This window comes from Syngnathus typhle, unplaced genomic scaffold (assembly GCF_033458585.1).
Source record: "Syngnathus typhle isolate RoL2023-S1 ecotype Sweden unplaced genomic scaffold, RoL_Styp_1.0 HiC_scaffold_122, whole genome shotgun sequence".
NCBI lineage: Eukaryota > Metazoa > Chordata > Actinopteri > Syngnathiformes > Syngnathidae > Syngnathus > Syngnathus typhle.
In genome coordinates this window covers 107,501-113,978 of record NW_026872028.1, presented here as the reverse complement: position 1 = coordinate 113,978, position 6,478 = coordinate 107,501, and positions in this window count along the sequence as shown.

Below are 6,478 nucleotides of genomic sequence, written 5' to 3'. Positions count from 1 at the left end.
AGCTCGCCTAAGTGCCGACGGCTCTTGCGCCGTAATGTGTCCGCTTTGCCTGGTTCCCTCGGTCGGCCACAAACGGCGAAAAATCAGCCTCTCATTCTGGAGCTCGTGCCAACTTTGGCGAATATTTTCTAAGTGCCAACGGCTCTTGCGCCGTAAAGTGTCCGCTTTGCCTGGTTCCCTCGGTCGGCCACAAATAGCGAAAAACCAGCCTCTCCTTCTGGAGCTCGCCTAAGTGCCAACGGCTCTTGCGCCGTAATGTGTCCGCTTTGCCTGGTTCCCTCGGTCGGCCACAAACGGCGAAAAACCAGCCTCTCCTTCTGGAGCTCGCCTAAGTGCCAACGGCTCTTGCGCCGTAATGTGTCCGCTTTGCCTGGTTCCCTCGGTCGGCCACAAATAGCGAAAAATCAGCCTCTCCTTCTGGAGCTCGTGCCAACTTTGGCGAATATTTTCTAAGTGCCAACGGCTCTTGCGCCGTAATGTGTCCGCTTTGCCTGGTTCCCTCGGTCGGCCACAAATAGCGAAAAACCAGCCTCTCCTTCTGGAGCTCGCCTAAGTGCCAACGGCTCTTGCGCCGTAATGTGTCCGCTTTGCCTGGTTCCCTCGGTCGGCCACAAATAGCGAAAAACCAGCCTCTCCTTCTGGAGCTCGCCTAAGTGCCAACGGCTCTTGCGCCGTAATGTGTCCGCTTTGCCTGGTTCCCTCGGTCGGCCACAAACGGCGAAAAATCAGCCTCTCCTTCTGGAGCTCGCCTAAGTGCCAACGGCTCTTGCGCCGTAATGTGTCCGCTTTGCCTGGTTCCCTCGGTCGGCCACAAATAGCGAAAAACCAGCCTCTCCTTCTGGAGCTCGCCTAAGTGCCAACGGCTCTTGCGCCGTAATGTGTCCGCTTTGCCTGGTTCCCTCGGTCGGCCACAAACGGCGAAAAACCAGCCTCTCCTTCTGGAGCTCGCCTAAGTGCCAACGGCTCTTGCGCCGTAATGTGTCCGCTTTGCCTGGTTCCCTCGGTCGGCCACAAATAGCGAAAAACCAGCCTCTCCTTCTGGAGCTCGCCTAAGTGCCAACGGCTCTTGCGCCGTAATGTGTCCGCTTTGCCTGGTTCCCTCGGTCGGCCACAAACGGCGAAAAATCAGCCTCTCCTTCTGGAGCTCGCCTAAGTGCCAACGGCTCTTGCGCCGTAATGTGTCCGCTTTGCCTGGTTCCCTCGGTCGGCCACAAATAGCGAAAAACCAGCCTCTCCTTCTGGAGCTCGCCTAAGTGCCAACGGCTCTTGCGCCGTAATGTGTCCGCTTTGCCTGGTTCCCTCGGTCGGCCACAAACGGCGAAAAATCAGCCTCTCCTTCTGGAGCTCGCCTAAGTGCCAACGGCTCTTGCGCCGTAATGTGTCCGCTTTGCCTGGTTCCCTCGGTCGGCCACAAATAGCGAAAAATCAGCCTCTCCTTCTGGAGCTCGTGCCAACTTTGGCGAATATTTTCTAAGTGCCAACGGCTCTTGCGCCGTAATGTGTCCGCTTTGCCTGGTTCCCTCGGTCGGCCACAAATAGCGAAAAACCAGCCTCTCCTTCTGGAGCTCGCCTAAGTGCCAACGGCTCTTGCGCCGTAATGTGTCCGCTTTGCCTGGTTCCCTCGGTCGGCCACAAATAGCGAAAAACCAGCCTCTCCTTCTGGAGCTCGCCTAAGTGCCAACGGCTCTTGCGCCGTAATGTGTCCGCTTTGCCTGGTTCCCTCGGTCGGCCACAAATAGCGAAAAACCAGCCTCTCCTTCTGGAGCTCGCCTAAGTGCCAACGGCTCTTGCGCCGTAATGTGTCCGCTTTGCCTGGTTCCCTCGGTCGGCCACAAATAGCGAAAAACCAGCCTCTCCTTCTGGAGCTCGCCTAAGTGCCAACGGGTCTTGCGCCGTAATGTGTCCGCTTTGCCTGGTTCCCTCGGTCGGCCACGAACGGCGAAAAATCAGCCTCTCCTTCTGGAGCTCGCCTAAGTGCCAACGGCTCTTGCGCCGTAATGTGTCCGCTTTGCCTGGTTCCCTCGGTCGGCCACAAACGGCGAAAAACCAGCCTCTCCTTCTGGAGCTCGCCTAAGTGCCAACGGCTCTTGCGCCGTAATGTGTCCGCTTTGCCTGGTTCCCTCGGTCGGCCACAAACGGCGAAAAACCAGCCTCTCCTTCTGGAGCTCGCCTAAGTGCCAACGGCTCTTGCGCCGTAATGTGTCCGCTTTGCCTGGTTCCCTCGGTCGGCCACAAACGGCGAAAAATCAGCCTCTCCTTCTGGAGCTCGCCTAAGTGCCAACGGCTCTTGCGCCGTAATGTGTCCGCTTTGCCTGGTTCCCTCGGTCGGCCACAAATAGCGAAAAATCAGCCTCTCCTTCTGGAGCTCGTGCCAACTTTGGCGAATATTTTCTAAGTGCCAACGGCTCTTGCGCCGTAATGTGTCCGCTTTGCCTGGTTCCCTCGGTCGGCCACAAACGGCGAAAAATCAGCCTCTCCTTCTGGAGCTCGCCTAAGTGCCAACGGCTCTTGCGCCGTAATGTGTCCGCTTTGCCTGGTTCCCTCGGTCGGCCACAAATAGCGAAAAATCAGCCTCTCCTTCTGGAGCTCGTGCCAACTTTGGCGAATATTTTCTAAGTGCCAACGGCTCTTGCGCCGTAATGTGTCCGCTTTGCCTGGTTCCCTCGGTCGGCCACAAATAGCGAAAAACCAGCCTCTCCTTCTGGAGCTCGCCTAAGTGCCAACGGCTCTTGCGCCGTAATGTGTCCGCTTTGCCTGGTTCCCTCGGTCGGCCACAAATAGCGAAAAACCAGCCTCTCCTTCTGGAGCTCGCCTAAGTGCCAACGGCTCTTGCGCCGTAATGTGTCCGCTTTGCCTGGTTCCCTCGGTCGGCCACAAATAGCGAAAAACCAGCCTCTCCTTCTGGAGCTCGCCTAAGTGCCAACGGCTCTTGCGCCGTAATGTGTCCGCTTTGCCTGGTTCCCTCGGTCGGCCACAAATAGCGAAAAACCAGCCTCTCCTTCTGGAGCTCGCCTAAGTGCCAACGGGTCTTGCGCCGTAATGTGTCCGCTTTGCCTGGTTCCCTCGGTCGGCCACGAACGGCGAAAAATCAGCCTCTCCTTCTGGAGCTCGCCTAAGTGCCAACGGCTCTTGCGCCGTAATGTGTCCGCTTTGCCTGGTTCCCTCGGTCGGCCACAAACGGCGAAAAACCAGCCTCTCCTTCTGGAGCTCGCCTAAGTGCCAACGGCTCTTGCGCCGTAATGTGTCCGCTTTGCCTGGTTCCCTCGGTCGGCCACAAACGGCGAAAAACCAGCCTCTCCTTCTGGAGCTCGCCTAAGTGCCAACGGCTCTTGCGCCGTAATGTGTCCGCTTTGCCTGGTTCCCTCGGTCGGCCACAAACGGCGAAAAATCAGCCTCTCCTTCTGGAGCTCGCCTAAGTGCCAACGGCTCTTGCGCCGTAATGTGTCCGCTTTGCCTGGTTCCCTCGGTCGGCCACAAATAGCGAAAAATCAGCCTCTCCTTCTGGAGCTCGTGCCAACTTTGGCGAATATTTTCTAAGTGCCAACGGCTCTTGCGCCGTAATGTGTCCGCTTTGCCTGGTTCCCTCGGTCGGCCACAAATAGCGAAAAATCAGCCTCTCCTTCTGGAGCTCGCCTAAGTGCCAACGGCTCTTGCGCCGTAAAGTGTCCGCTTTGTCTGGTTCCCTCGGTCGGCCACAAACGGCGAAAAATCAGCCTCTCCTTCTGGAGCTCGTGCCAACTTTGGCGAATATTTTCTAAGTGCCAACGGCTCTTGCGCCGTAAAGTGTCCGCTTTGTCTGGTTCCCTCGGTCGGCCACAAATAGCGAAAAATCAGCCTCTCCTTCTGGAGCTCGCGCAAGTGCCAACGGCTCTTGCGCCGTAAAGTGTCCGCTTTGTCTGGTTCCCTCGGTCGGCCACAAATAGCGAAAAATCAGCCTCTCCTTCTGGAGCTCGTGCCAACTTTGGCGAATATTTTCTAAGTGCCAACGGCTCTTGCGCCGTAATGTGTCCGCTTTGTCTGGTTCCCTCGGTCGGCCACAAATAGCGAAAAATCAGCCTCTCCTTCTGGAGCTCGCGCAAGTGCCAACGGCTCTTGCGCCGTAAAGTGTCCGCTTTGTCTGGTTCCCTCGGTCGGACCACAAATAGCGAAAAATCAGCCTCTCCTTCTGGAGCTCGTGCCAACTTTGGCGAATATTTTCTAAGTGCCAACGGCTCTTGCGCCGTAATGTGTCCGCTTTGTCTGGTTCCCTCGGTCGGCCACAAATAGCGAAAAATCAGCCTCTCCTTCTGGAGCTCGTGCCAACTTTGGCGAATATTTTCTAAGTGCCAACGGCTCTTGCGCCGTAAAGTGTCCGCTTTGCCTGGTTCCCTCGGTCGGCCACAAATAGCGAAAAATCAGCCTCTCCTTCTGGAGCTCGCGCCAACTTTGTCAAAAAATTTCTAAGTGCCAACGGCTCTTGCGCCGTAAAGTGTCCGCTTTGCCTGGTTCCCTCGGTCGGCCACAAATAGCGAAAAATCAGCCTCTCCTTCTGGAGCTCGCGCCAACTTTGTCGAAAAATTTCTAAGTGCCAACGGCTCTTGCGCCGTAAAGTGTCCGCTTTGTCTGGTTCCCTCGGTCGGCCGCAAATAGCGAAAAATCAGCCTCTCGCCCGTCAGGTACCAGGCGTTGGGGTACCAGGGGTAAGTGCAGTACCAGCTTTGGTCTGTTGGTGCGCCAGAGTACGATGAGTTGGTCCCCCTAGTCACTGTACTCATTACCTTTACCCCCAAATCGCAAAATATAGTCAGAACGAGTGTGGGGAACACAAGTTTTGGCCCCGAGAACCAGGCGGCTGGTGTCTCTAGCGATGTGTTCCCCCCCAAAAAGTGTTCACATGCTCGGACAGCGAACCTAGGAGCTACCGCAAAGCACTCTGGAAGTGCAAGAGCGAAAAATTTTCTAAGTACAAAAACTCTCGAAAATTTTCAAAGTGTCACAGTGCTCGAAAATTTTCAAAGTGCTACATGCTTTCCATCCAAGGAAGGAATAGTGGAGGACCGGCCGCCTCCTTAAACACAAGCCGGCGGAACGACGGGGAGGACCGGCCGCCTCCTTAAACACAGGCCGGTGGAACGTTTGGCAGAATTCTTCTCGTGGAGGACCGGCCGCCTCCTTAAACACAAGCCGGCGGAACGACGGGGAGGACCGGCCGCCTCCTTAAACACAGGCCGGTGGAACGTTTGGCAGAATTCTTCTCGTGGAGGACCGGCCGCCTCCTTAAACACAGGCCGGTGGGAACGGTTGGCAGAATTGCGTGACGGCCGCCTGCTCCCGGCGTCCGCACGTGAACGAACACCCCCTCCCGGGGACGGCCGTCTGCTCCCGACCGCCGTCCTTCACCCCCTCACCTTCCGGACCCCCGTCTGCTCCCGGCGGGCCTCCGAGTACCCCCACCTTCTCCCGAACTGACCGACAGGCAATGAGACCCGCCTTGGTAGGGCCCCCACCGGCCCCGGCTCGCGCCGGCGTTGGGTGGACGGTTCCTCCCCACTTGCGGGTCGCTCTCCACGGAGGACCGGTCGCCTCACTAAACATAGGCCGGGCGAAAATCTGCGAATGTTATACATCCAAGGAGGGAGGACCGGCCGCCTCCTTAAACCACCGGCCGGGCGAAAATATGCGAATGTTATACATCCAAGGAGGGAGGACCGGTCGCCTCACTAAACATAGGCCGGGCGAAAATCTGCGAATGTTATACATCCAAGGAGGGAGGACCGGCCGCCTCCTTAAACCACCGGCCGGGCGAAAATCTGCGAATGTTATACATCCAAGAAAGGAAGGAAGGAGGGAACCGGCCGCCTCCTTAAACACAGGCCGGGCGAAAATCTGCGAATCTTATCCATCCAAGGACGGAGGACCGGCCGCCTCCTTAAACACAGGCCGGTAGGAACGGTTGGCAGAATCGCGTGACGGCCGCCTGCTCCCGGCGTCCGCACGTGAACGAACACCCCCTCCCGGGGACGGCCGTCTGCTCCCGGCCGCCGTCCTTCACCCCCCTCAGCTTCCGGACCCCCGTCTGCTCCCGGCGGGCCTCCGAGTACCCTCCCCTTCTCCCGAACTGACCGACTGGCACTCATGACCCGCCTTGGTAGGGCCCCCACCGGCCCCGGCTCGCGCCGGCGTTGGGTGGACGGTTCCTCCCCACTTGCGGGTCGCACTCTAGCGCCTCGGCCGCCGCGAGAGCGTGCGCTACGCGCCGCCCCCGCAGGCCTTGGCGCGACCGAACGGCAGCGAGACCGAGACGCCCCGAATCACCCACCTAGAGGAAATCAACGGAGGCCGAGCGCGCGATCCGATTGCGGCACGCCGCGTGGGTGTCCGCCGGCCGCGCCGGTCTACCGCGAATGCTGTTTCTCAAACCCTTGCCTAACCAGACGGCACCGCGGGATGTGTTGTCGCAACTCTGCTCGACTATCCGAATAGCCTTTCCCGACTACCG